The 27,350-nt window shown below is 72.9% G+C and overlaps 15 non-coding genes across 15 annotated transcripts; all 15 read right to left on the reverse strand.

Annotated features, from left to right (window-relative positions):
• Positions 1 to 741: 741 nt before the first annotated feature.
• LOC121149945 lies at positions 742 to 860 on the reverse strand. The gene has a single exon (XR_005882890.1). It is a non-coding gene; the product is annotated as a 5S ribosomal RNA (ribosomal RNA).
• Positions 861 to 2,604: 1,744 nt separating this feature from the next.
• Positions 2,605 to 2,723, reverse strand: LOC121149956. Its single transcript, XR_005882901.1, has one exon. It is a non-coding gene; the product is annotated as a 5S ribosomal RNA (ribosomal RNA).
• A 1,745-nt stretch (positions 2,724 to 4,468) lies between these two features.
• LOC121149965 lies at positions 4,469 to 4,587 on the reverse strand. Its single transcript, XR_005882909.1, has one exon. It is a non-coding gene; the product is annotated as a 5S ribosomal RNA (ribosomal RNA).
• A 1,748-nt stretch (positions 4,588 to 6,335) lies between these two features.
• LOC121149976 lies at positions 6,336 to 6,454 on the reverse strand. The gene has a single exon (XR_005882917.1). It is a non-coding gene; the product is annotated as a 5S ribosomal RNA (ribosomal RNA).
• A 1,741-nt stretch (positions 6,455 to 8,195) lies between these two features.
• On the reverse strand, positions 8,196 to 8,314 carry LOC121149934. The gene has a single exon (XR_005882880.1). It is a non-coding gene; the product is annotated as a 5S ribosomal RNA (ribosomal RNA).
• A 1,748-nt stretch (positions 8,315 to 10,062) lies between these two features.
• Positions 10,063 to 10,181, reverse strand: LOC121149935. The gene has a single exon (XR_005882881.1). It is a non-coding gene; the product is annotated as a 5S ribosomal RNA (ribosomal RNA).
• Positions 10,182 to 11,921: 1,740 nt separating this feature from the next.
• On the reverse strand, positions 11,922 to 12,040 carry LOC121149936. Its single transcript, XR_005882882.1, has one exon. It is a non-coding gene; the product is annotated as a 5S ribosomal RNA (ribosomal RNA).
• Positions 12,041 to 13,784: 1,744 nt separating this feature from the next.
• On the reverse strand, positions 13,785 to 13,903 carry LOC121149937. Its single transcript, XR_005882883.1, has one exon. It is a non-coding gene; the product is annotated as a 5S ribosomal RNA (ribosomal RNA).
• Positions 13,904 to 15,650: 1,747 nt separating this feature from the next.
• LOC121149938 lies at positions 15,651 to 15,769 on the reverse strand. Its single transcript, XR_005882884.1, has one exon. It is a non-coding gene; the product is annotated as a 5S ribosomal RNA (ribosomal RNA).
• Positions 15,770 to 17,509: 1,740 nt separating this feature from the next.
• Positions 17,510 to 17,628, reverse strand: LOC121149939. The gene has a single exon (XR_005882885.1). It is a non-coding gene; the product is annotated as a 5S ribosomal RNA (ribosomal RNA).
• A 1,739-nt stretch (positions 17,629 to 19,367) lies between these two features.
• LOC121149940 lies at positions 19,368 to 19,486 on the reverse strand. Its single transcript, XR_005882886.1, has one exon. It is a non-coding gene; the product is annotated as a 5S ribosomal RNA (ribosomal RNA).
• Positions 19,487 to 21,229: 1,743 nt separating this feature from the next.
• On the reverse strand, positions 21,230 to 21,348 carry LOC121149941. The gene has a single exon (XR_005882887.1). It is a non-coding gene; the product is annotated as a 5S ribosomal RNA (ribosomal RNA).
• A 1,743-nt stretch (positions 21,349 to 23,091) lies between these two features.
• On the reverse strand, positions 23,092 to 23,210 carry LOC121149943. The gene has a single exon (XR_005882888.1). It is a non-coding gene; the product is annotated as a 5S ribosomal RNA (ribosomal RNA).
• Positions 23,211 to 24,955: 1,745 nt separating this feature from the next.
• LOC121149944 lies at positions 24,956 to 25,074 on the reverse strand. The gene has a single exon (XR_005882889.1). It is a non-coding gene; the product is annotated as a 5S ribosomal RNA (ribosomal RNA).
• Positions 25,075 to 26,821: 1,747 nt separating this feature from the next.
• On the reverse strand, positions 26,822 to 26,940 carry LOC121149946. Its single transcript, XR_005882891.1, has one exon. It is a non-coding gene; the product is annotated as a 5S ribosomal RNA (ribosomal RNA).
• Positions 26,941 to 27,350: the final 410 nt, after the last annotated feature.

Below are 27,350 nucleotides of genomic sequence, written 5' to 3' on the forward strand. Positions count from 1 at the left end.
CGGGGGCCGGGGGAGGGTTGCCGGCCGGCCGGGTGGGTGGGGGAGGGGGTCCCTCGGGTGGGCTCTGGCAGGTGGCGTGCAGGCAAGGTTCTCCCCAGGCCTGGCACAGGACCACTGAGTGTGCGTGCAGGCGGGCCCTGCGCAGTGGCGAGCCTGGGCTGGCGAGGTGGTGCTGCTGTTGGTGCTGTTGGGGGCTGGCTGCGGGCGCTGTGTGCCCTGGAGGGGCCCGATTCCGGGGTGTGGGTGTGGGTGTGGGTGTGGGCAGGTGGGTGTGGGCAGGTGGCCAGGGAGGCTGCGGGCCGAGGGCAGATGGTGGCGTGGCGTGGCGTGAGTGTGTGCGTGCTTGGCAGAAGAGGTTGGCTGGGCGGCTGTGTGTGTGTGTGTGGCAGGTGGCTGTGCAGGGTAGGGCGGGCTGGGGCGCTGGCTAGTGTGTGTGGGGCCTCGGGGTGGACACCGTTGCAGGCGGCGGTGGCGGCGGGCCCCTGGGTTGCATGGGGCGTGGGAGGCGTGTGGCGGAGCGCTGGGAGAGCAGCAGCAGCAGGCAGGGGAAGGGAAGGGAAGCTGGGCAGGCCAGAGCAGGTAGGCAGGCAGGGTAGCAGGTGGCAGGGCAAGCAGGCCGGGCGCTGGTGGTGTGCCGGGGTTCCGAGCTGGTCGGGGGTGTGGGCTGGGGCTGGGTGGGCGAGCGGGGCGGGCAGGCAGGCTGGCAGGAAAAGGAGGGAGCGGGCATGGGCTGGGGGCAAAAGCCTACAGCACCCGGTATTCCCAGGCGGTCTCCCATCCAAGTACTAACCAGGCCCGACCCTGCTTAGCTTCCGAGATCAGACGAGATCGGGCGCGTTCAGGGTGGTATGGCCGTAGACGACACACGCCGCCTCACAGCCGCTCTTCAGCCTGCTGCCGCCCCTGCCCGCCCTCCGCGCTGCCCTGCCCTGCCCTGCCCTGCCCTGCCCTGCCCCACCGCCCGCCCAAGCCCGCCCTCCACCCCTGCTGCTGCTGCTGCTGCTGCTGCTGCTGCACCACCTGCTGCCGCCCCTGCCCGCAGCGCCAGGCCAACACCGGCCCACCTCCTGCTTCAGCGGCCCCCAGGACACTCCAGCTCTCTTCCCAGGCCGCCTCCCCCTGCCCGCAGCCAGGGCGCCTCACCGCGCACCCCCCGCACCCCGGCATTCTCCTCGTCCCTCCCGCCTCCCGCAGCTGGGGAGGAGGCACCGCCGCCGGAGAGGGCTGGAGGGGTGGCCTTCGCGGCCGGGCTTCCAGGGGGCGCCTCACACTGCTGCGCCCTGCCCTCCTACGGCTGGGCACGACGCTGGGAGCCCCGGCAGCTGGCACACGCCCGCATGCCCGCCCGCCCGCCCGCCCGCACCCACGGGGTCCCAGACACCCAGCCCCGGCGGGCCCCGCCCGTGGAGACCTGGGGGCCCCGGGGACGCTCCCCGCTCCCCATCCCACCCCTCTCCCACCCCCACCCCTTCCCCCACAGCCACCCTCACTCCCACCAAGCAAGCAAGCAAGCAAGCAAGCAAGCAAGCAAGCAATCAGCCACGCTGGGCACCACCACGGGTCGGGACCGGGCACCGGGGTCGCCGCGCCGCGCCGCACGGCCCACTCCAGCGCACGGGGTCACCCTCACCCACCGACTGATGCACACACGCACGCACAGGCCAGCACGCAGGGACCCCACTCGCTGGCCAGCACGCAGGCAGCAGGCACGCACTCAGTCCTACACCACCCACAGGCTTCGAGGCACAGGAGGGATTTCGGTCCACAGGGCAGGTTTGCCCACGCCACAGTGGGGCGCCTGGGCATCCCCTACACCCACGGGCGGGACTGCTGCGGCGGGTGTCTGCGGTGGGGGTGTGTCTGCGGGGGCCGGGGGAGGGTTGCCGGCCGGCCGGGTGGGTGGGGGAGGGGGTCCCTCGGGTGGGCTCTGGCAGGTGGCGTGCAGGCAAGGTTCTCCCCAGGCCTGGCACAGGACCACTGAGTGTGCGTGCAGGCGGGCCCTGCGCAGTGGCGAGCCTGGGCTGGCGAGGTGGTGCTGCTGTTGGTGCTGTTGGGGGCTGGCTGCGGGCGCTGTGTGCCCTGGAGGGGCCCGATTCCGGGGTGTGGGTGTGGGTGTGGGTGTGGGCAGGTGGGTGTGGGCAGGTGGCCAGGGAGGCTGCGGGCCGAGGGCAGATGGTGGCGTGGCGTGGCGTGAGTGTGTGCGTGCTTGGCAGAAGAGGTTGGCTGGGCGGCTGTGTGTGTGTGTGTGGCAGGTGGCTGTGCAGGGTAGGGCGGGCTGGGGCGCTGGCTAGTGTGTGTGGGGCCTCGGGGTGGACACCGTTGCAGGCGGCGGTGGCGGCGGGCCCCTGGGTTGCATGGGGCGTGGGAGGCGTGTGGCGGAGCGCTGGGAGAGCAGCAGCAGCAGGCAGGGGAAGGGAAGGGAAGCTGGGCAGGCCAGAGCAGGTAGGCAGGCAGGGTAGCAGGTGGCAGGGCAAGCAGGCCGGGCGCTGGTGGTGTGCCGGGGTTCCGAGCTGGTCGGGGGTGTGGGCTGGGGCTGGGTGGGCGAGCGGGGCGGGCAGGCAGGCTGGCAGGAAAAGGAGGGAGCGGGCATGGGCTGGGGGCAAAAGCCTACAGCACCCGGTATTCCCAGGCGGTCTCCCATCCAAGTACTAACCAGGCCCGACCCTGCTTAGCTTCCGAGATCAGACGAGATCGGGCGCGTTCAGGGTGGTATGGCCGTAGACGACACACGCCGCCTCACAGCCGCTCTTCAGCCTGCTGCCGCCCCTGCCCGCCCTCCGCGCTGCCCTGCCCTGCCCTGCCCTGCCCTGCCCTGCCCCACCGCCCGCCCAAGCCCGCCCTCCACCCCTGCTGCTGCTGCTGCTGCTGCTGCTGCACCACCTGCTGCCGCCCCTGCCCGCAGCGCCAGGCCAACACCGGCCCACCTCCTGCTTCAGCGGCCCCCAGGACACTCCAGCTCTCTTCCCAGGCCGCCTCCCCCTGCCCGCAGCCAGGGCGCCTCACCGCGCACCCCCCGCACCCCGGCATTCTCCTCGTCCCTCCCGCCTCCCGCAGCTGGGGAGGAGGCACCGCCGCCGGAGAGGGCTGGAGGGGTGGCCTTCGCGGCCGGGCTTCCAGGGGGCGCCTCACACTGCTGCGCCCTGCCCTCCTACGGCTGGGCACGACGCTGGGAGCCCCGGCAGCTGGCACACGCCCGCATGCCCGCCCGCCCGCCCGCCCGCACCCACGGGGTCCCAGACACCCAGCCCCGGCGGGCCCCGCCCGTGGAGACCTGGGGGCCCCGGGGACGCTCCCCGCTCCCCATCCCACCCCTCTCCCACCCCCACCCCTTCCCCCACAGCCACCCTCACTCCCACCAAGCAAGCAAGCAAGCAAGCAAGCAAGCAAGCAAGCAAGCAATCAGCCACGCTGGGCACCACCACGGGTCGGGACCGGGCACCGGGGTCGCCGCGCCGCGCCGCACGGCCCACTCCAGCGCACGGGGTCACCCTCACCCACCGACTGATGCACACACGCACGCACAGGCCAGCACGCAGGGACCCCACTCGCTGGCCAGCACGCAGGCAGCAGGCACGCACTCAGTCCTACACCACCCACAGGCTTCGAGGCACAGGAGGGATTTCGGTCCACAGGGCAGGTTTGCCCACGCCACAGTGGGGCGCCTGGGCATCCCCTACACCCACGGGCGGGACTGCTGCGGCGGGTGTCTGCGGTGGGGGTGTGTCTGCGGGGGCCGGGGGAGGGTTGCCGGCCGGCCGGGTGGGTGGGGGAGGGGGTCCCTCGGGTGGGCTCTGGCAGGTGGCGTGCAGGCAAGGTTCTCCCCAGGCCTGGCACAGGACCACTGAGTGTGCGTGCAGGCGGGCCCTGCGCAGTGGCGAGCCTGGGCTGGCGAGGTGGTGCTGCTGTTGGTGCTGTTGGGGGCTGGCTGCGGGCGCTGTGTGCCCTGGAGGGGCCCGATTCCGGGGTGTGGGTGTGGGTGTGGGTGTGGGCAGGTGGGTGTGGGCAGGTGGCCAGGGAGGCTGCGGGCCGAGGGCAGATGGTGGCGTGGCGTGGCGTGAGTGTGTGCGTGCTTGGCAGAAGAGGTTGGCTGGGCGGCTGTGTGTGTGTGTGTGGCAGGTGGCTGTGCAGGGTAGGGCGGGCTGGGGCGCTGGCTAGTGTGTGTGGGGCCTCGGGGTGGACACCGTTGCAGGCGGCGGTGGCGGCGGGCCCCTGGGTTGCATGGGGCGTGGGAGGCGTGTGGCGGAGCGCTGGGAGAGCAGCAGCAGCAGGCAGGGGAAGGGAAGGGAAGCTGGGCAGGCCAGAGCAGGTAGGCAGGCAGGGTAGCAGGTGGCAGGGCAAGCAGGCCGGGCGCTGGTGGTGTGCCGGGGTTCCGAGCTGGTCGGGGGTGTGGGCTGGGGCTGGGTGGGCGAGCGGGGCGGGCAGGCAGGCTGGCAGGAAAAGGAGGGAGCGGGCATGGGCTGGGGGCAAAAGCCTACAGCACCCGGTATTCCCAGGCGGTCTCCCATCCAAGTACTAACCAGGCCCGACCCTGCTTAGCTTCCGAGATCAGACGAGATCGGGCGCGTTCAGGGTGGTATGGCCGTAGACGACACACGCCGCCTCACAGCCGCTCTTCAGCCTGCTGCCGCCCCTGCCCGCCCTCCGCGCTGCCCTGCCCTGCCCTGCCCTGCCCTGCCCTGCCCCACCGCCCGCCCAAGCCCGCCCTCCACCCCTGCTGCTGCTGCTGCTGCTGCTGCTGCTGCACCACCTGCTGCCGCCCCTGCCCGCAGCGCCAGGCCAACACCGGCCCACCTCCTGCTTCAGCGGCCCCCAGGACACTCCAGCTCTCTTCCCAGGCCGCCTCCCCCTGCCCGCAGCCAGGGCGCCTCACCGCGCACCCCCCGCACCCCGGCATTCTCCTCGTCCCTCCCGCCTCCCGCAGCTGGGGAGGAGGCACCGCCGCCGGAGAGGGCTGGAGGGGTGGCCTTCGCGGCCGGGCTTCCAGGGGGCGCCTCACACTGCTGCGCCCTGCCCTCCTACGGCTGGGCACGACGCTGGGAGCCCCGGCAGCTGGCACACGCCCGCATGCCCGCCCGCCCGCCCGCCCGCACCCACGGGGTCCCAGACACCCAGCCCCGGCGGGCCCCGCCCGTGGAGACCTGGGGGCCCCGGGGACGCTCCCCGCTCCCCATCCCACCCCTCTCCCACCCCCACCCCTTCCCCCACAGCCACCCTCACTCCCACCAAGCAAGCAAGCAAGCAAGCAAGCAAGCAAGCAAGCAAGCAATCAGCCACGCTGGGCACCACCACGGGTCGGGACCGGGCACCGGGGTCGCCGCGCCGCGCCGCACGGCCCACTCCAGCGCACGGGGTCACCCTCACCCACCGACTGATGCACACACGCACGCACAGGCCAGCACGCAGGGACCCCACTCGCTGGCCAGCACGCAGGCAGCAGGCACGCACTCAGTCCTACACCACCCACAGGCTTCGAGGCACAGGAGGGATTTCGGTCCACAGGGCAGGTTTGCCCACGCCACAGTGGGGCGCCTGGGCATCCCCTACACCCACGGGCGGGACTGCTGCGGCGGGTGTCTGCGGTGGGGGTGTGTCTGCGGGGGCCGGGGGAGGGTTGCCGGCCGGCCGGGTGGGTGGGGGAGGGGGTCCCTCGGGTGGGCTCTGGCAGGTGGCGTGCAGGCAAGGTTCTCCCCAGGCCTGGCACAGGACCACTGAGTGTGCGTGCAGGCGGGCCCTGCGCAGTGGCGAGCCTGGGCTGGCGAGGTGGTGCTGCTGTTGGTGCTGTTGGGGGCTGGCTGCGGGCGCTGTGTGCCCTGGAGGGGCCCGATTCCGGGGTGTGGGTGTGGGTGTGGGTGTGGGCAGGTGGGTGTGGGCAGGTGGCCAGGGAGGCTGCGGGCCGAGGGCAGATGGTGGCGTGGCGTGGCGTGAGTGTGTGCGTGCTTGGCAGAAGAGGTTGGCTGGGCGGCTGTGTGTGTGTGTGTGGCAGGTGGCTGTGCAGGGTAGGGCGGGCTGGGGCGCTGGCTAGTGTGTGTGGGGCCTCGGGGTGGACACCGTTGCAGGCGGCGGTGGCGGCGGGCCCCTGGGTTGCATGGGGCGTGGGAGGCGTGTGGCGGAGCGCTGGGAGAGCAGCAGCAGCAGGCAGGGGAAGGGAAGGGAAGCTGGGCAGGCCAGAGCAGGTAGGCAGGCAGGGTAGCAGGTGGCAGGGCAAGCAGGCCGGGCGCTGGTGGTGTGCCGGGGTTCCGAGCTGGTCGGGGGTGTGGGCTGGGGCTGGGTGGGCGAGCGGGGCGGGCAGGCAGGCTGGCAGGAAAAGGAGGGAGCGGGCATGGGCTGGGGGCAAAAGCCTACAGCACCCGGTATTCCCAGGCGGTCTCCCATCCAAGTACTAACCAGGCCCGACCCTGCTTAGCTTCCGAGATCAGACGAGATCGGGCGCGTTCAGGGTGGTATGGCCGTAGACGACACACGCCGCCTCACAGCCGCTCTTCAGCCTGCTGCCGCCCCTGCCCGCCCTCCGCGCTGCCCTGCCCTGCCCTGCCCTGCCCTGCCCTGCCCCACCGCCCGCCCAAGCCCGCCCTCCACCCCTGCTGCTGCTGCTGCTGCTGCTGCTGCACCACCTGCTGCCGCCCCTGCCCGCAGCGCCAGGCCAACACCGGCCCACCTCCTGCTTCAGCGGCCCCCAGGACACTCCAGCTCTCTTCCCAGGCCGCCTCCCCCTGCCCGCAGCCAGGGCGCCTCACCGCGCACCCCCCGCACCCCGGCATTCTCCTCGTCCCTCCCGCCTCCCGCAGCTGGGGAGGAGGCACCGCCGCCGGAGAGGGCTGGAGGGGTGGCCTTCGCGGCCGGGCTTCCAGGGGGCGCCTCACACTGCTGCGCCCTGCCCTCCTACGGCTGGGCACGACGCTGGGAGCCCCGGCAGCTGGCACACGCCCGCATGCCCGCCCGCCCGCCCGCCCGCACCCACGGGGTCCCAGACACCCAGCCCCGGCGGGCCCCGCCCGTGGAGACCTGGGGGCCCCGGGGACGCTCCCCGCTCCCCATCCCACCCCTCTCCCACCCCCACCCCTTCCCCCACAGCCACCCTCACTCCCACCAAGCAAGCAAGCAAGCAAGCAAGCAAGCAAGCAAGCAATCAGCCACGCTGGGCACCACCACGGGTCGGGACCGGGCACCGGGGTCGCCGCGCCGCGCCGCACGGCCCACTCCAGCGCACGGGGTCACCCTCACCCACCGACTGATGCACACACGCACGCACAGGCCAGCACGCAGGGACCCCACTCGCTGGCCAGCACGCAGGCAGCAGGCACGCACTCAGTCCTACACCACCCACAGGCTTCGAGGCACAGGAGGGATTTCGGTCCACAGGGCAGGTTTGCCCACGCCACAGTGGGGCGCCTGGGCATCCCCTACACCCACGGGCGGGACTGCTGCGGCGGGTGTCTGCGGTGGGGGTGTGTCTGCGGGGGCCGGGGGAGGGTTGCCGGCCGGCCGGGTGGGTGGGGGAGGGGGTCCCTCGGGTGGGCTCTGGCAGGTGGCGTGCAGGCAAGGTTCTCCCCAGGCCTGGCACAGGACCACTGAGTGTGCGTGCAGGCGGGCCCTGCGCAGTGGCGAGCCTGGGCTGGCGAGGTGGTGCTGCTGTTGGTGCTGTTGGGGGCTGGCTGCGGGCGCTGTGTGCCCTGGAGGGGCCCGATTCCGGGGTGTGGGTGTGGGTGTGGGTGTGGGCAGGTGGGTGTGGGCAGGTGGCCAGGGAGGCTGCGGGCCGAGGGCAGATGGTGGCGTGGCGTGGCGTGAGTGTGTGCGTGCTTGGCAGAAGAGGTTGGCTGGGCGGCTGTGTGTGTGTGTGTGGCAGGTGGCTGTGCAGGGTAGGGCGGGCTGGGGCGCTGGCTAGTGTGTGTGGGGCCTCGGGGTGGACACCGTTGCAGGCGGCGGTGGCGGCGGGCCCCTGGGTTGCATGGGGCGTGGGAGGCGTGTGGCGGAGCGCTGGGAGAGCAGCAGCAGCAGGCAGGGGAAGGGAAGGGAAGCTGGGCAGGCCAGAGCAGGTAGGCAGGCAGGGTAGCAGGTGGCAGGGCAAGCAGGCCGGGCGCTGGTGGTGTGCCGGGGTTCCGAGCTGGTCGGGGGTGTGGGCTGGGGCTGGGTGGGCGAGCGGGGCGGGCAGGCAGGCTGGCAGGAAAAGGAGGGAGCGGGCATGGGCTGGGGGCAAAAGCCTACAGCACCCGGTATTCCCAGGCGGTCTCCCATCCAAGTACTAACCAGGCCCGACCCTGCTTAGCTTCCGAGATCAGACGAGATCGGGCGCGTTCAGGGTGGTATGGCCGTAGACGACACACGCCGCCTCACAGCCGCTCTTCAGCCTGCTGCCGCCCCTGCCCGCCCTCCGCGCTGCCCTGCCCTGCCCTGCCCTGCCCTGCCCTGCCCCACCGCCCGCCCAAGCCCGCCCTCCACCCCTGCTGCTGCTGCTGCTGCTGCTGCTGCTGCACCACCTGCTGCCGCCCCTGCCCGCAGCGCCAGGCCAACACCGGCCCACCTCCTGCTTCAGCGGCCCCCAGGACACTCCAGCTCTCTTCCCAGGCCGCCTCCCCCTGCCCGCAGCCAGGGCGCCTCACCGCGCACCCCCCGCACCCCGGCATTCTCCTCGTCCCTCCCGCCTCCCGCAGCTGGGGAGGAGGCACCGCCGCCGGAGAGGGCTGGAGGGGTGGCCTTCGCGGCCGGGCTTCCAGGGGGCGCCTCACACTGCTGCGCCCTGCCCTCCTACGGCTGGGCACGACGCTGGGAGCCCCGGCAGCTGGCACACGCCCGCATGCCCGCCCGCCCGCCCGCCCGCACCCACGGGGTCCCAGACACCCAGCCCCGGCGGGCCCCGCCCGTGGAGACCTGGGGGCCCCGGGGACGCTCCCCGCTCCCCATCCCACCCCTCTCCCACCCCCACCCCTTCCCCCACAGCCACCCTCACTCCCACCAAGCAAGCAAGCAAGCAAGCAAGCAAGCAAGCAAGCAAGCAATCAGCCACGCTGGGCACCACCACGGGTCGGGACCGGGCACCGGGGTCGCCGCGCCGCGCCGCACGGCCCACTCCAGCGCACGGGGTCACCCTCACCCACCGACTGATGCACACACGCACGCACAGGCCAGCACGCAGGGACCCCACTCGCTGGCCAGCACGCAGGCAGCAGGCACGCACTCAGTCCTACACCACCCACAGGCTTCGAGGCACAGGAGGGATTTCGGTCCACAGGGCAGGTTTGCCCACGCCACAGTGGGGCGCCTGGGCATCCCCTACACCCACGGGCGGGACTGCTGCGGCGGGTGTCTGCGGTGGGGGTGTGTCTGCGGGGGCCGGGGGAGGGTTGCCGGCCGGCCGGGTGGGTGGGGGAGGGGGTCCCTCGGGTGGGCTCTGGCAGGTGGCGTGCAGGCAAGGTTCTCCCCAGGCCTGGCACAGGACCACTGAGTGTGCGTGCAGGCGGGCCCTGCGCAGTGGCGAGCCTGGGCTGGCGAGGTGGTGCTGCTGTTGGTGCTGTTGGGGGCTGGCTGCGGGCGCTGTGTGCCCTGGAGGGGCCCGATTCCGGGGTGTGGGTGTGGGTGTGGGTGTGGGCAGGTGGGTGTGGGCAGGTGGCCAGGGAGGCTGCGGGCCGAGGGCAGATGGTGGCGTGGCGTGGCGTGAGTGTGTGCGTGCTTGGCAGAAGAGGTTGGCTGGGCGGCTGTGTGTGTGTGTGTGGCAGGTGGCTGTGCAGGGTAGGGCGGGCTGGGGCGCTGGCTAGTGTGTGTGGGGCCTCGGGGTGGACACCGTTGCAGGCGGCGGTGGCGGCGGGCCCCTGGGTTGCATGGGGCGTGGGAGGCGTGTGGCGGAGCGCTGGGAGAGCAGCAGCAGCAGGCAGGGGAAGGGAAGGGAAGCTGGGCAGGCCAGAGCAGGTAGGCAGGCAGGGTAGCAGGTGGCAGGGCAAGCAGGCCGGGCGCTGGTGGTGTGCCGGGGTTCCGAGCTGGTCGGGGGTGTGGGCTGGGGCTGGGTGGGCGAGCGGGGCGGGCAGGCAGGCTGGCAGGAAAAGGAGGGAGCGGGCATGGGCTGGGGGCAAAAGCCTACAGCACCCGGTATTCCCAGGCGGTCTCCCATCCAAGTACTAACCAGGCCCGACCCTGCTTAGCTTCCGAGATCAGACGAGATCGGGCGCGTTCAGGGTGGTATGGCCGTAGACGACACACGCCGCCTCACAGCCGCTCTTCAGCCTGCTGCCGCCCCTGCCCGCCCTCCGCGCTGCCCTGCCCTGCCCTGCCCTGCCCTGCCCTGCCCCACCGCCCGCCCAAGCCCGCCCTCCACCCCTGCTGCTGCTGCTGCTGCTGCTGCTGCACACCTGCTGCCGCCCCTGCCCGCAGCGCCAGGCCAACACCGGCCCACCTCCTGCTTCAGCGGCCCCCAGGACACTCCAGCTCTCTTCCCAGGCCGCCTCCCCCTGCCCGCAGCCAGGGCGCCTCACCGCGCACCCCCCGCACCCCGGCATTCTCCTCGTCCCTCCCGCCTCCCGCAGCTGGGGAGGAGGCACCGCCGCCGGAGAGGGCTGGAGGGGTGGCCTTCGCGGCCGGGCTTCCAGGGGGCGCCTCACACTGCTGCGCCCTGCCCTCCTACGGCTGGGCACGACGCTGGGAGCCCCGGCAGCTGGCACACGCCCGCATGCCCGCCCGCCCGCCCGCCCGCACCCACGGGGTCCCAGACACCCAGCCCCGGCGGGCCCCGCCCGTGGAGACCTGGGGGCCCCGGGGACGCTCCCCGCTCCCCATCCCACCCCTCTCCCACCCCCACCCCTTCCCCCACAGCCACCCTCACTCCCACCAAGCAAGCAAGCAAGCAAGCAAGCAAGCAAGCAAGCAATCAGCCACGCTGGGCACCACCACGGGTCGGGACCGGGCACCGGGGTCGCCGCGCCGCGCCGCACGGCCCACTCCAGCGCACGGGGTCACCCTCACCCACCGACTGATGCACACACGCACGCACAGGCCAGCACGCAGGGACCCCACTCGCTGGCCAGCACGCAGGCAGCAGGCACGCACTCAGTCCTACACCACCCACAGGCTTCGAGGCACAGGAGGGATTTCGGTCCACAGGGCAGGTTTGCCCACGCCACAGTGGGGCGCCTGGGCATCCCCTACACCCACGGGCGGGACTGCTGCGGCGGGTGTCTGCGGTGGGGGTGTGTCTGCGGGGGCCGGGGGAGGGTTGCCGGCCGGCCGGGTGGGTGGGGGAGGGGGTCCCTCGGGTGGGCTCTGGCAGGTGGCGTGCAGGCAAGGTTCTCCCCAGGCCTGGCACAGGACCACTGAGTGTGCGTGCAGGCGGGCCCTGCGCAGTGGCGAGCCTGGGCTGGCGAGGTGGTGCTGCTGTTGGTGCTGTTGGGGGCTGGCTGCGGGCGCTGTGTGCCCTGGAGGGGCCCGATTCCGGGGTGTGGGTGTGGGTGTGGGTGTGGGCAGGTGGGTGTGGGCAGGTGGCCAGGGAGGCTGCGGGCCGAGGGCAGATGGTGGCGTGGCGTGGCGTGAGTGTGTGCGTGCTTGGCAGAAGAGGTTGGCTGGGCGGCTGTGTGTGTGTGTGTGGCAGGTGGCTGTGCAGGGTAGGGCGGGCTGGGGCGCTGGCTAGTGTGTGTGGGGCCTCGGGGTGGACACCGTTGCAGGCGGCGGTGGCGGCGGGCCCCTGGGTTGCATGGGGCGTGGGAGGCGTGTGGCGGAGCGCTGGGAGAGCAGCAGCAGCAGGCAGGGGAAGGGAAGGGAAGCTGGGCAGGCCAGAGCAGGTAGGCAGGCAGGGTAGCAGGTGGCAGGGCAAGCAGGCCGGGCGCTGGTGGTGTGCCGGGGTTCCGAGCTGGTCGGGGGTGTGGGCTGGGGCTGGGTGGGCGAGCGGGGCGGGCAGGCAGGCTGGCAGGAAAAGGAGGGAGCGGGCATGGGCTGGGGGCAAAAGCCTACAGCACCCGGTATTCCCAGGCGGTCTCCCATCCAAGTACTAACCAGGCCCGACCCTGCTTAGCTTCCGAGATCAGACGAGATCGGGCGCGTTCAGGGTGGTATGGCCGTAGACGACACACGCCGCCTCACAGCCGCTCTTCAGCCTGCTGCCGCCCCTGCCCGCCCTCCGCGCTGCCCTGCCCTGCCCTGCCCTGCCCTGCCCTGCCCCACCGCCCGCCCAAGCCCGCCCTCCACCCCTGCTGCTGCTGCTGCTGCTGCTGCTGCACACCTGCTGCCGCCCCTGCCCGCAGCGCCAGGCCAACACCGGCCCACCTCCTGCTTCAGCGGCCCCCAGGACACTCCAGCTCTCTTCCCAGGCCGCCTCCCCCTGCCCGCAGCCAGGGCGCCTCACCGCGCACCCCCCGCACCCCGGCATTCTCCTCGTCCCTCCCGCCTCCCGCAGCTGGGGAGGAGGCACCGCCGCCGGAGAGGGCTGGAGGGGTGGCCTTCGCGGCCGGGCTTCCAGGGGGCGCCTCACACTGCTGCGCCCTGCCCTCCTACGGCTGGGCACGACGCTGGGAGCCCCGGCAGCTGGCACACGCCCGCATGCCCGCCCGCCCGCCCGCCCGCACCCACGGGGTCCCAGACACCCAGCCCCGGCGGGCCCCGCCCGTGGAGACCTGGGGGCCCCGGGGACGCTCCCCGCTCCCCATCCCACCCCTCTCCCACCCCCACCCCTTCCCCCACAGCCACCCTCACTCCCACCAAGCAAGCAAGCAAGCAAGCAAGCAAGCAAGCAAGCAAGCAATCAGCCACGCTGGGCACCACCACGGGTCGGGACCGGGCACCGGGGTCGCCGCGCCGCGCCGCACGGCCCACTCCAGCGCACGGGGTCACCCTCACCCACCGACTGATGCACACACGCACGCACAGGCCAGCACGCAGGGACCCCACTCGCTGGCCAGCACGCAGGCAGCAGGCACGCACTCAGTCCTACACCACCCACAGGCTTCGAGGCACAGGAGGGATTTCGGTCCACAGGGCAGGTTTGCCCACGCCACAGTGGGGCGCCTGGGCATCCCCTACACCCACGGGCGGGACTGCTGCGGCGGGTGTCTGCGGTGGGGGTGTGTCTGCGGGGGCCGGGGGAGGGTTGCCGGCCGGCCGGGTGGGTGGGGGAGGGGGTCCCTCGGGTGGGCTCTGGCAGGTGGCGTGCAGGCAAGGTTCTCCCCAGGCCTGGCACAGGACCACTGAGTGTGCGTGCAGGCGGGCCCTGCGCAGTGGCGAGCCTGGGCTGGCGAGGTGGTGCTGCTGTTGGTGCTGTTGGGGGCTGGCTGCGGGCGCTGTGTGCCCTGGAGGGGCCCGATTCCGGGGTGTGGGTGTGGGTGTGGGTGTGGGCAGGTGGGTGTGGGCAGGTGGCCAGGGAGGCTGCGGGCCGAGGGCAGATGGTGGCGTGGCGTGGCGTGAGTGTGTGCGTGCTTGGCAGAAGAGGTTGGCTGGGCGGCTGTGTGTGTGTGTGTGGCAGGTGGCTGTGCAGGGTAGGGCGGGCTGGGGCGCTGGCTAGTGTGTGTGGGGCCTCGGGGTGGACACCGTTGCAGGCGGCGGTGGCGGCGGGCCCCTGGGTTGCATGGGGCGTGGGAGGCGTGTGGCGGAGCGCTGGGAGAGCAGCAGCAGCAGGCAGGGGAAGGGAAGGGAAGCTGGGCAGGCCAGAGCAGGTAGGCAGGCAGGGTAGCAGGTGGCAGGGCAAGCAGGCCGGGCGCTGGTGGTGTGCCGGGGTTCCGAGCTGGTCGGGGGTGTGGGCTGGGGCTGGGTGGGCGAGCGGGGCGGGCAGGCAGGCTGGCAGGAAAAGGAGGGAGCGGGCATGGGCTGGGGGCAAAAGCCTACAGCACCCGGTATTCCCAGGCGGTCTCCCATCCAAGTACTAACCAGGCCCGACCCTGCTTAGCTTCCGAGATCAGACGAGATCGGGCGCGTTCAGGGTGGTATGGCCGTAGACGACACACGCCGCCTCACAGCCGCTCTTCAGCCTGCTGCCGCCCCTGCCCGCCCTCCGCGCTGCCCTGCCCTGCCCTGCCCTGCCCTGCCCTGCCCCACCGCCCGCCCAAGCCCGCCCTCCACCCCTGCTGCTGCTGCTGCTGCTGCTGCTGCTGCACACCTGCTGCCGCCCCTGCCCGCAGCGCCAGGCCAACACCGGCCCACCTCCTGCTTCAGCGGCCCCCAGGACACTCCAGCTCTCTTCCCAGGCCGCCTCCCCCTGCCCGCAGCCAGGGCGCCTCACCGCGCACCCCCCGCACCCCGGCATTCTCCTCGTCCCTCCCGCCTCCCGCAGCTGGGGAGGAGGCACCGCCGCCGGAGAGGGCTGGAGGGGTGGCCTTCGCGGCCGGGCTTCCAGGGGGCGCCTCACACTGCTGCGCCCTGCCCTCCTACGGCTGGGCACGACGCTGGGAGCCCCGGCAGCTGGCACACGCCCGCATGCCCGCCCGCCCGCCCGCCCGCACCCACGGGGTCCCAGACACCCAGCCCCGGCGGGCCCCGCCCGTGGAGACCTGGGGGCCCCGGGGACGCTCCCCGCTCCCCATCCCACCCCTCTCCCACCCCCACCCCTTCCCCCACAGCCACCCTCACTCCCACCAAGCAAGCAAGCAAGCAAGCAAGCAAGCAAGCAAGCAAGCAATCAGCCACGCTGGGCACCACCACGGGTCGGGACCGGGCACCGGGGTCGCCGCGCCGCGCCGCACGGCCCACTCCAGCGCACGGGGTCACCCTCACCCACCGACTGATGCACACACGCACGCACAGGCCAGCACGCAGGGACCCCACTCGCTGGCCAGCACGCAGGCAGCAGGCACGCACTCAGTCCTACACCACCCACAGGCTTCGAGGCACAGGAGGGATTTCGGTCCACAGGGCAGGTTTGCCCACGCCACAGTGGGGCGCCTGGGCATCCCCTACACCCACGGGCGGGACTGCTGCGGCGGGTGTCTGCGGTGGGGGTGTGTCTGCGGGGGCCGGGGGAGGGTTGCCGGCCGGCCGGGTGGGTGGGGGAGGGGGTCCCTCGGGTGGGCTCTGGCAGGTGGCGTGCAGGCAAGGTTCTCCCCAGGCCTGGCACAGGACCACTGAGTGTGCGTGCAGGCGGGCCCTGCGCAGTGGCGAGCCTGGGCTGGCGAGGTGGTGCTGCTGTTGGTGCTGTTGGGGGCTGGCTGCGGGCGCTGTGTGCCCTGGAGGGGCCCGATTCCGGGGTGTGGGTGTGGGTGTGGGTGTGGGCAGGTGGGTGTGGGCAGGTGGCCAGGGAGGCTGCGGGCCGAGGGCAGATGGTGGCGTGGCGTGGCGTGAGTGTGTGCGTGCTTGGCAGAAGAGGTTGGCTGGGCGGCTGTGTGTGTGTGTGTGGCAGGTGGCTGTGCAGGGTAGGGCGGGCTGGGGCGCTGGCTAGTGTGTGTGGGGCCTCGGGGTGGACACCGTTGCAGGCGGCGGTGGCGGCGGGCCCCTGGGTTGCATGGGGCGTGGGAGGCGTGTGGCGGAGCGCTGGGAGAGCAGCAGCAGCAGGCAGGGGAAGGGAAGGGAAGCTGGGCAGGCCAGAGCAGGTAGGCAGGCAGGGTAGCAGGTGGCAGGGCAAGCAGGCCGGGCGCTGGTGGTGTGCCGGGGTTCCGAGCTGGTCGGGGGTGTGGGCTGGGGCTGGGTGGGCGAGCGGGGCGGGCAGGCAGGCTGGCAGGAAAAGGAGGGAGCGGGCATGGGCTGGGGGCAAAAGCCTACAGCACCCGGTATTCCCAGGCGGTCTCCCATCCAAGTACTAACCAGGCCCGACCCTGCTTAGCTTCCGAGATCAGACGAGATCGGGCGCGTTCAGGGTGGTATGGCCGTAGACGACACACGCCGCCTCACAGCCGCTCTTCAGCCTGCTGCCGCCCCTGCCCGCCCTCCGCGCTGCCCTGCCCTGCCCTGCCCTGCCCTGCCCTGCCCCACCGCCCGCCCAAGCCCGCCCTCCACCCCTGCTGCTGCTGCTGCTGCTGCTGCTGCACACCTGCTGCCGCCCCTGCCCGCAGCGCCAGGCCAACACCGGCCCACCTCCTGCTTCAGCGGCCCCCAGGACACTCCAGCTCTCTTCCCAGGCCGCCTCCCCCTGCCCGCAGCCAGGGCGCCTCACCGCGCACCCCCCGCACCCCGGCATTCTCCTCGTCCCTCCCGCCTCCCGCAGCTGGGGAGGAGGCACCGCCGCCGGAGAGGGCTGGAGGGGTGGCCTTCGCGGCCGGGCTTCCAGGGGGCGCCTCACACTGCTGCGCCCTGCCCTCCTACGGCTGGGCACGACGCTGGGAGCCCCGGCAGCTGGCACACGCCCGCATGCCCGCCCGCCCGCCCGCCCGCACCCACGGGGTCCCAGACACCCAGCCCCGGCGGGCCCCGCCCGTGGAGACCTGGGGGCCCCGGGGACGCTCCCCGCTCCCCATCCCACCCCTCTCCCACCCCCACCCCTTCCCCCACAGCCACCCTCACTCCCACCAAGCAAGCAAGCAAGCAAGCAAGCAAGCAAGCAAGCAATCAGCCACGCTGGGCACCACCACGGGTCGGGACCGGGCACCGGGGTCGCCGCGCCGCGCCGCACGGCCCACTCCAGCGCACGGGGTCACCCTCACCCACCGACTGATGCACACACGCACGCACAGGCCAGCACGCAGGGACCCCACTCGCTGGCCAGCACGCAGGCAGCAGGCACGCACTCAGTCCTACACCACCCACAGGCTTCGAGGCACAGGAGGGATTTCGGTCCACAGGGCAGGTTTGCCCACGCCACAGTGGGGCGCCTGGGCATCCCCTACACCCACGGGCGGGACTGCTGCGGCGGGTGTCTGCGGTGGGGGTGTGTCTGCGGGGGCCGGGGGAGGGTTGCCGGCCGGCCGGGTGGGTGGGGGAGGGGGTCCCTCGGGTGGGCTCTGGCAGGTGGCGTGCAGGCAAGGTTCTCCCCAGGCCTGGCACAGGACCACTGAGTGTGCGTGCAGGCGGGCCCTGCGCAGTGGCGAGCCTGGGCTGGCGAGGTGGTGCTGCTGTTGGTGCTGTTGGGGGCTGGCTGCGGGCGCTGTGTGCCCTGGAGGGGCCCGATTCCGGGGTGTGGGTGTGGGTGTGGGTGTGGGCAGGTGGGTGTGGGCAGGTGGCCAGGGAGGCTGCGGGCCGAGGGCAGATGGTGGCGTGGCGTGGCGTGAGTGTGTGCGTGCTTGGCAGAAGAGGTTGGCTGGGCGGCTGTGTGTGTGTGTGTGGCAGGTGGCTGTGCAGGGTAGGGCGGGCTGGGGCGCTGGCTAGTGTGTGTGGGGCCTCGGGGTGGACACCGTTGCAGGCGGCGGTGGCGGCGGGCCCCTGGGTTGCATGGGGCGTGGGAGGCGTGTGGCGGAGCGCTGGGAGAGCAGCAGCAGCAGGCAGGGGAAGGGAAGGGAAGCTGGGCAGGCCAGAGCAGGTAGGCAGGCAGGGTAGCAGGTGGCAGGGCAAGCAGGCCGGGCGCTGGTGGTGTGCCGGGGTTCCGAGCTGGTCGGGGGTGTGGGCTGGGGCTGGGTGGGCGAGCGGGGCGGGCAGGCAGGCTGGCAGGAAAAGGAGGGAGCGGGCATGGGCTGGGGGCAAAAGCCTACAGCACCCGGTATTCCCAGGCGGTCTCCCATCCAAGTACTAACCAGGCCCGACCCTGCTTAGCTTCCGAGATCAGACGAGATCGGGCGCGTTCAGGGTGGTATGGCCGTAGACGACACACGCCGCCTCACAGCCGCTCTTCAGCCTGCTGCCGCCCCTGCCCGCCCTCCGCGCTGCCCTGCCCTGCCCTGCCCTGCCCTGCCCTGCCCCACCGCCCGCCCAAGCCCGCCCTCCACCCCTGCTGCTGCTGCTGCTGCTGCTGCTGCACCCTGCTGCCGCCCCTGCCCGCAGCGCCAGGCCAACACCGGCCCACCTCCTGCTTCAGCGGCCCCCAGGACACTCCAGCTCTCTTCCCAGGCCGCCTCCCCCTGCCCGCAGCCAGGGCGCCTCACCGCGCACCCCCCGCACCCCGGCATTCTCCTCGTCCCTCCCGCCTCCCGCAGCTGGGGAGGAGGCACCGCCGCCGGAGAGGGCTGGAGGGGTGGCCTTCGCGGCCGGGCTTCCAGGGGGCGCCTCACACTGCTGCGCCCTGCCCTCCTACGGCTGGGCACGACGCTGGGAGCCCCGGCAGCTGGCACACGCCCGCATGCCCGCCCGCCCGCCCGCCCGCACCCACGGGGTCCCAGACACCCAGCCCCGGCGGGCCCCGCCCGTGGAGACCTGGGGGCCCCGGGGACGCTCCCCGCTCCCCATCCCACCCCTCTCCCACCCCCACCCCTTCCCCCACAGCCACCCTCACTCCCACCAAGCAAGCAAGCAAGCAAGCAAGCAAGCAAGCAAGCAATCAGCCACGCTGGGCACCACCACGGGTCGGGACCGGGCACCGGGGTCGCCGCGCCGCGCCGCACGGCCCACTCCAGCGCACGGGGTCACCCTCACCCACCGACTGATGCACACACGCACGCACAGGCCAGCACGCAGGGACCCCACTCGCTGGCCAGCACGCAGGCAGCAGGCACGCACTCAGTCCTACACCACCCACAGGCTTCGAGGCACAGGAGGGATTTCGGTCCACAGGGCAGGTTTGCCCACGCCACAGTGGGGCGCCTGGGCATCCCCTACACCCACGGGCGGGACTGCTGCGGCGGGTGTCTGCGGTGGGGGTGTGTCTGCGGGGGCCGGGGGAGGGTTGCCGGCCGGCCGGGTGGGTGGGGGAGGGGGTCCCTCGGGTGGGCTCTGGCAGGTGGCGTGCAGGCAAGGTTCTCCCCAGGCCTGGCACAGGACCACTGAGTGTGCGTGCAGGCGGGCCCTGCGCAGTGGCGAGCCTGGGCTGGCGAGGTGGTGCTGCTGTTGGTGCTGTTGGGGGCTGGCTGCGGGCGCTGTGTGCCCTGGAGGGGCCCGATTCCGGGGTGTGGGTGTGGGTGTGGGTGTGGGCAGGTGGGTGTGGGCAGGTGGCCAGGGAGGCTGCGGGCCGAGGGCAGATGGTGGCGTGGCGTGGCGTGAGTGTGTGCGTGCTTGGCAGAAGAGGTTGGCTGGGCGGCTGTGTGTGTGTGTGTGGCAGGTGGCTGTGCAGGGTAGGGCGGGCTGGGGCGCTGGCTAGTGTGTGTGGGGCCTCGGGGTGGACACCGTTGCAGGCGGCGGTGGCGGCGGGCCCCTGGGTTGCATGGGGCGTGGGAGGCGTGTGGCGGAGCGCTGGGAGAGCAGCAGCAGCAGGCAGGGGAAGGGAAGGGAAGCTGGGCAGGCCAGAGCAGGTAGGCAGGCAGGGTAGCAGGTGGCAGGGCAAGCAGGCCGGGCGCTGGTGGTGTGCCGGGGTTCCGAGCTGGTCGGGGGTGTGGGCTGGGGCTGGGTGGGCGAGCGGGGCGGGCAGGCAGGCTGGCAGGAAAAGGAGGGAGCGGGCATGGGCTGGGGGCAAAAGCCTACAGCACCCGGTATTCCCAGGCGGTCTCCCATCCAAGTACTAACCAGGCCCGACCCTGCTTAGCTTCCGAGATCAGACGAGATCGGGCGCGTTCAGGGTGGTATGGCCGTAGACGACACACGCCGCCTCACAGCCGCTCTTCAGCCTGCTGCCGCCCCTGCCCGCCCTCCGCGCTGCCCTGCCCTGCCCTGCCCTGCCCTGCCCCACCGCCCGCCCAAGCCCGCCCTCCACCCCTGCTGCTGCTGCTGCTGCTGCTGCTGCTGCACCACCTGCTGCCGCCCCTGCCCGCAGCGCCAGGCCAACACCGGCCCACCTCCTGCTTCAGCGGCCCCCAGGACACTCCAGCTCTCTTCCCAGGCCGCCTCCCCCTGCCCGCAGCCAGGGCGCCTCACCGCGCACCCCCCGCACCCCGGCATTCTCCTCGTCCCTCCCGCCTCCCGCAGCTGGGGAGGAGGCACCGCCGCCGGAGAGGGCTGGAGGGGTGGCCTTCGCGGCCGGGCTTCCAGGGGGCGCCTCACACTGCTGCGCCCTGCCCTCCTACGGCTGGGCACGACGCTGGGAGCCCCGGCAGCTGGCACACGCCCGCATGCCCGCCCGCCCGCCCGCCCGCACCCACGGGGTCCCAGACACCCAGCCCCGGCGGGCCCCGCCCGTGGAGACCTGGGGGCCCCGGGGACGCTCCCCGCTCCCCATCCCACCCCTCTCCCACCCCCACCCCTTCCCCCACAGCCACCCTCACTCCCACCAAGCAAGCAAGCAAGCAAGCAAGCAAGCAAGCAAGCAAGCAATCAGCCACGCTGGGCACCACCACGGGTCGGGACCGGGCACCGGGGTCGCCGCGCCGCGCCGCACGGCCCACTCCAGCGCACGGGGTCACCCTCACCCACCGACTGATGCACACACGCACGCACAGGCCAGCACGCAGGGACCCCACTCGCTGGCCAGCACGCAGGCAGCAGGCACGCACTCAGTCCTACACCACCCACAGGCTTCGAGGCACAGGAGGGATTTCGGTCCACAGGGCAGGTTTGCCCACGCCACAGTGGGGCGCCTGGGCATCCCCTACACCCACGGGCGGGACTGCTGCGGCGGGTGTCTGCGGTGGGGGTGTGTCTGCGGGGGCCGGGGGAGGGTTGCCGGCCGGCCGGGTGGGTGGGGGAGGGGGTCCCTCGGGTGGGCTCTGGCAGGTGGCGTGCAGGCAAGGTTCTCCCCAGGCCTGGCACAGGACCACTGAGTGTGCGTGCAGGCGGGCCCTGCGCAGTGGCGAGCCTGGGCTGGCGAGGTGGTGCTGCTGTTGGTGCTGTTGGGGGCTGGCTGCGGGCGCTGTGTGCCCTGGAGGGGCCCGATTCCGGGGTGTGGGTGTGGGTGTGGGTGTGGGCAGGTGGGTGTGGGCAGGTGGCCAGGGAGGCTGCGGGCCGAGGGCAGATGGTGGCGTGGCGTGGCGTGAGTGTGTGCGTGCTTGGCAGAAGAGGTTGGCTGGGCGGCTGTGTGTGTGTGTGTGGCAGGTGGCTGTGCAGGGTAGGGCGGGCTGGGGCGCTGGCTAGTGTGTGTGGGGCCTCGGGGTGGACACCGTTGCAGGCGGCGGTGGCGGCGGGCCCCTGGGTTGCATGGGGCGTGGGAGGCGTGTGGCGGAGCGCTGGGAGAGCAGCAGCAGCAGGCAGGGGAAGGGAAGGGAAGCTGGGCAGGCCAGAGCAGGTAGGCAGGCAGGGTAGCAGGTGGCAGGGCAAGCAGGCCGGGCGCTGGTGGTGTGCCGGGGTTCCGAGCTGGTCGGGGGTGTGGGCTGGGGCTGGGTGGGCGAGCGGGGCGGGCAGGCAGGCTGGCAGGAAAAGGAGGGAGCGGGCATGGGCTGGGGGCAAAAGCCTACAGCACCCGGTATTCCCAGGCGGTCTCCCATCCAAGTACTAACCAGGCCCGACCCTGCTTAGCTTCCGAGATCAGACGAGATCGGGCGCGTTCAGGGTGGTATGGCCGTAGACGACACACGCCGCCTCACAGCCGCTCTTCAGCCTGCTGCCGCCCCTGCCCGCCCTCCGCGCTGCCCTGCCCTGCCCTGCCCTGCCCTGCCCTGCCCCACCGCCCGCCCAAGCCCGCCCTCCACCCCTGCTGCTGCTGCTGCTGCTGCTGCTGCACACCTGCTGCCGCCCCTGCCCGCAGCGCCAGGCCAACACCGGCCCACCTCCTGCTTCAGCGGCCCCCAGGACACTCCAGCTCTCTTCCCAGGCCGCCTCCCCCTGCCCGCAGCCAGGGCGCCTCACCGCGCACCCCCCGCACCCCGGCATTCTCCTCGTCCCTCCCGCCTCCCGCAGCTGGGGAGGAGGCACCGCCGCCGGAGAGGGCTGGAGGGGTGGCCTTCGCGGCCGGGCTTCCAGGGGGCGCCTCACACTGCTGCGCCCTGCCCTCCTACGGCTGGGCACGACGCTGGGAGCCCCGGCAGCTGGCACACGCCCGCATGCCCGCCCGCCCGCCCGCCCGCACCCACGGGGTCCCAGACACCCAGCCCCGGCGGGCCCCGCCCGTGGAGACCTGGGGGCCCCGGGGACGCTCCCCGCTCCCCATCCCACCCCTCTCCCACCCCCACCCCTTCCCCCACAGCCACCCTCACTCCCACCAAGCAAGCAAGCAAGCAAGCAAGCAAGCAAGCAAGCAGCAATCAGCCACGCTGGGCACCACCACGGGTCGGGACCGGGCACCGGGGTCGCCGCGCCGCGCCGCACGGCCCACTCCAGCGCACGGGGTCACCCTCACCCACCGACTGATGCACACACGCACGCACAGGCCAGCACGCAGGGACCCCACTCGCTGGCCAGCACGCAGGCAGCAGGCACGCACTCAGTCCTACACCACCCACAGGCTTCGAGGCACAGGAGGGATTTCGGTCCACAGGGCAGGTTTGCCCACGCCACAGTGGGGCGCCTGGGCATCCCCTACACCCACGGGCGGGACTGCTGCGGCGGGTGTCTGCGGTGGGGGTGTGTCTGCGGGGGCCGGGGGAGGGTTGCCGGCCGGCCGGGTGGGTGGGGGAGGGGGTCCCTCGGGTGGGCTCTGGCAGGTGGCGTGCAGGCAAGGTTCTCCCCAGGCCTGGCACAGGACCACTGAGTGTGCGTGCAGGCGGGCCCTGCGCAGTGGCGAGCCTGGGCTGGCGAGGTGGTGCTGCTGTTGGTGCTGTTGGGGGCTGGCTGCGGGCGCTGTGTGCCCTGGAGGGGCCCGATTCCGGGGTGTGGGTGTGGGTGTGGGTGTGGGCAGGTGGGTGTGGGCAGGTGGCCAGGGAGGCTGCGGGCCGAGGGCAGATGGTGGCGTGGCGTGGCGTGAGTGTGTGCGTGCTTGGCAGAAGAGGTTGGCTGGGCGGCTGTGTGTGTGTGTGTGGCAGGTGGCTGTGCAGGGTAGGGCGGGCTGGGGCGCTGGCTAGTGTGTGTGGGGCCTCGGGGTGGACACCGTTGCAGGCGGCGGTGGCGGCGGGCCCCTGGGTTGCATGGGGCGTGGGAGGCGTGTGGCGGAGCGCTGGGAGAGCAGCAGCAGCAGGCAGGGGAAGGGAAGGGAAGCTGGGCAGGCCAGAGCAGGTAGGCAGGCAGGGTAGCAGGTGGCAGGGCAAGCAGGCCGGGCGCTGGTGGTGTGCCGGGGTTCCGAGCTGGTCGGGGGTGTGGGCTGGGGCTGGGTGGGCGAGCGGGGCGGGCAGGCAGGCTGGCAGGAAAAGGAGGGAGCGGGCATGGGCTGGGGGCAAAAGCCTACAGCACCCGGTATTCCCAGGCGGTCTCCCATCCAAGTACTAACCAGGCCCGACCCTGCTTAGCTTCCGAGATCAGACGAGATCGGGCGCGTTCAGGGTGGTATGGCCGTAGACGACACACGCCGCCTCACAGCCGCTCTTCAGCCTGCTGCCGCCCCTGCCCGCCCTCCGCGCTGCCCTGCCCTGCCCTGCCCTGCCCTGCCCTGCCCCACCGCCCGCCCAAGCCCGCCCTCCACCCCTGCTGCTGCTGCTGCTGCTGCTGCTGCACCACCTGCTGCCGCCCCTGCCCGCAGCGCCAGGCCAACACCGGCCCACCTCCTGCTTCAGCGGCCCCCAGGACACTCCAGCTCTCTTCCCAGGCCGCCTCCCCCTGCCCGCAGCCAGGGCGCCTCACCGCGCACCCCCCGCACCCCGGCATTCTCCTCGTCCCTCCCGCCTCCCGCAGCTGGGGAGGAGGCACCGCCGCCGGAGAGGGCTGGAGGGGTGGCCTTCGCGGCCGGGCTTCCAGGGGGCGCCTCACACTGCTGCGCCCTGCCCTCCTACGGCTGGGCACGACGCTGGGAGCCCCGGCAGCTGGCACACGCCCGCATGCCCGCCCGCCCGCCCGCCCGCACCCACGGGGTCCCAGACACCCAGCCCCGGCGGGCCCCGCCCGTGGAGACCTGGGGGCCCCGGGGACGCTCCCCGCTCCCCATCCCACCCCTCTCCCACCCCCACCCCTTCCCCCACAGCCACCCTCACTCCCACCAAGCAAGCAAGCAAGCAAGCAAGCAAGCAAGCAAGCAAGCAATCAGCCACGCTGGGCACCACCACGGGTCGGGACCGGGCACCGGGGTCGCCGCGCCGCGCCGCACGGCCCACTCCAGCGCACGGGGTCACCCTCACCCACCGACTGATGCACACACGCACGCACAGGCCAGCACGCAGGGACCCCACTCGCTGGCCAGCACGCAGGCAGCAGGCACGCACTCAGTCCTACACCACCCACAGGCTTCGAGGCACAGGAGGGATTTCGGTCCACAGGGCAGGTTTGCCCACGCCACAGTGGGGCGCCTGGGCATCCCCTACACCCACGGGCGGGACTGCTGCGGCGGGTGTCTGCGGTGGGGGTGTGTCTGCGGGGGCCGGGGGAGGGTTGCCGGCCGGCCGGGTGGGTGGGGGAGGGGGTCCCTCGGGTGGGCTCTGGCAGGTGGCGTGCAGGCAAGGTTCTCCCCAGGCCTGGCACAGGACCACTGAGTGTGCGTGCAGGCGGGCCCTGCGCAGTGGCGAGCCTGGGCTGGCGAGGTGGTGCTGCTGTTGGTGCTGTTGGGGGCTGGCTGCGGGCGCTGTGTGCCCTGGAGGGGCCCGATTCCGGGGTGTGGGTGTGGGTGTGGGTGTGGGCAGGTGGGTGTGGGCAGGTGGCCAGGGAGGCTGCGGGCCGAGGGCAGATGGTGGCGTGGCGTGGCGTGAGTGTGTGCGTGCTTGGCAGAAGAGGTTGGCTGGGCGGCTGTGTGTGTGTGTGTGGCAGGTGGCTGTGCAGGGTAGGGCGGGCTGGGGCGCTGGCTAGTGTGTGTGGGGCCTCGGGGTGGACACCGTTGCAGGCGGCGGTGGCGGCGGGCCCCTGGGTTGCATGGGGCGTGGGAGGCGTGTGGCGGAGCGCTGGGAGAGCAGCAGCAGCAGGCAGGGGAAGGGAAGGGAAGCTGGGCAGGCCAGAGCAGGTAGGCAGGCAGGGTAGCAGGTGGCAGGGCAAGCAGGCCGGGCGCTGGTGGTGTGCCGGGGTTCCGAGCTGGTCGGGGGTGTGGGCTGGGGCTGGGTGGGCGAGCGGGGCGGGCAGGCAGGCTGGCAGGAAAAGGAGGGAGCGGGCATGGGCTGGGGGCAAAAGCCTACAGCACCCGGTATTCCCAGGCGGTCTCCCATCCAAGTACTAACCAGGCCCGACCCTGCTTAGCTTCCGAGATCAGACGAGATCGGGCGCGTTCAGGGTGGTATGGCCGTAGACGACACACGCCGCCTCACAGCCGCTCTTCAGCCTGCTGCCGCCCCTGCCCGCCCTCCGCGCTGCCTGCCCTGCCCTGCCCTGCCCTGCCCTGCCCCACCGCCCGCCCAAGCCCGCCCTCCACCCCTGCTGCTGCTGCTGCTGCTGCTGCTGCTGCACCACCTGCTGCCGCCCCTGCCCGCAGCGCCAGGCCAACACCGGCCCACCTCCTGCTTCAGCGGCCCCCAGGACACTCCAGCTCTCTTCCCAGGCCGCCTCCCCCTGCCCGCAGCCAGGGCGCCTCACCGCGCACCCCCCGCACCCCGGCATTCTCCTCGTCCCTCCCGCCTCCCGCAGCTGGGGAGGAGGCACCGCCGCCGGAGAGGGCTGGAGGGGTGGCCTTCGCGGCCGGGCTTCCAGGGGGCGCCTCACACTGCTGCGCCCTGCCCTCCTACGGCTGGGCACGACGCTGGGAGCCCCGGCAGCTGGCACACGCCCGCATGCCCGCCCGCCCGCCCGCCCGCACCCACGGGGTCCCAGACACCCAGCCCCGGCGGGCCCCGCCCGTGGAGACCTGGGGGCCCCGGGGACGCTCCCCGCTCCCCATCCCACCCCTCTCCCACCCCCACCCCTTCCCCCACAGCCACCCTCACTCCCACCAAGCAAGCAAGCAAGCAAGCAAGCAAGCAAGCAAGCAAGCAATCAGCCACGCTGGGCACCACCACGGGTCGGGACCGGGCACCGGGGTCGCCGCGCCGCGCCGCACGGCCCACTCCAGCGCACGGGGTCACCCTCACCCACCGACTGATGCACACACGCACGCACAGGCCAGCACGCAGGGACCCCACTCGCTGGCCAGCACGCAGGCAGCAGGCACGCACTCAGTCCTACACCACCCACAGGCTTCGAGGCACAGGAGGGATTTCGGTCCACAGGGCAGGTTTGCCCACGCCACAGTGGGGCGCCTGGGCATCCCCTACACCCACGGGCGGGACTGCTGCGGCGGGTGTCTGCGGTGGGGGTGTGTCTGCGGGGGCCGGGGGAGGGTTGCCGGCCGGCCGGGTGGGTGGGGGAGGGGGTCCCTCGGGTGGGCTCTGGCAGGTGGCGTGCAGGCAAGGTTCTCCCCAGGCCTGGCACAGGACCACTGAGTGTGCGTGCAGGCGGGCCCTGCGCAGTGGCGAGCCTGGGCTGGCGAGGTGGTGCTGCTGTTGGTGCTGTTGGGGGCTGGCTGCGGGCGCTGTGTGCCCTGGAGGGGCCCGATTCCGGGGTGTGGGTGTGGGTGTGGGTGTGGGCAGGTGGGTGTGGGCAGGTGGCCAGGGAGGCTGCGGGCCGAGGGCAGATGGTGGCGTGGCGTGGCGTGAGTGTGTGCGTGCTTGGCAGAAGAGGTTGGCTGGGCGGCTGTGTGTGTGTGTGTGGCAGGTGGCTGTGCAGGGTAGGGCGGGCTGGGGCGCTGGCTAGTGTGTGTGGGGCCTCGGGGTGGACACCGTTGCAGGCGGCGGTGGCGGCGGGCCCCTGGGTTGCATGGGGCGTGGGAGGCGTGTGGCGGAGCGCTGGGAGAGCAGCAGCAGCAGGCAGGGGAAGGGAAGGGAAGCTGGGCAGGCCAGAGCAGGTAGGCAGGCAGGGTAGCAGGTGGCAGGGCAAGCAGGCCGGGCGCTGGTGGTGTGCCGGGGTTCCGAGCTGGTCGGGGGTGTGGGCTGGGGCTGGGTGGGCGAGCGGGGCGGGCAGGCAGGCTGGCAGGAAAAGGAGGGAGCGGGCATGGGCTGGGGGCAAAAGCCTACAGCACCCGGTATTCCCAGGCGGTCTCCCATCCAAGTACTAACCAGGCCCGACCCTGCTTAGCTTCCGAGATCAGACGAGATCGGGCGCGTTCAGGGTGGTATGGCCGTAGACGACACACGCCGCCTCACAGCCGCTCTTCAGCCTGCTGCCGCCCCTGCCCGCCCTCCGCGCTGCCCTGCCCTGCCCTGCCCTGCCCTGCCCTGCCCCACCGCCCGCCCAAGCCCGCCCTCCACCCCTGCTGCTGCTGCTGCTGCTGCTGCTGCTGCACCACCTGCTGCCGCCCCTGCCCGCAGCGCCAGGCCAACACCGGCCCACCTCCTGCTTCAGCGGCCCCCAGGACACTCCAGCTCTCTTCCCAGGCCGCCTCCCCCTGCCCGCAGCCAGGGCGCCTCACCGCGCACCCCCCGCACCCCGGCATTCTCCTCGTCCCTCCCGCCTCCCGCAGCTGGGGAGGAGGCACCGCCGCCGGAGAGGGCTGGAGGGGTGGCCTTCGCGGCCGGGCTTCCAGGGGGCGCCTCACA

Source organism: Ochotona curzoniae, unplaced genomic scaffold, assembly GCF_017591425.1.
Source record: "Ochotona curzoniae isolate NIBS_2020 unplaced genomic scaffold, NIBS_Ocur_1.0 scaffold_4812, whole genome shotgun sequence".
Classification (NCBI taxonomy): Eukaryota; Metazoa; Chordata; class Mammalia; order Lagomorpha; family Ochotonidae; genus Ochotona; species Ochotona curzoniae.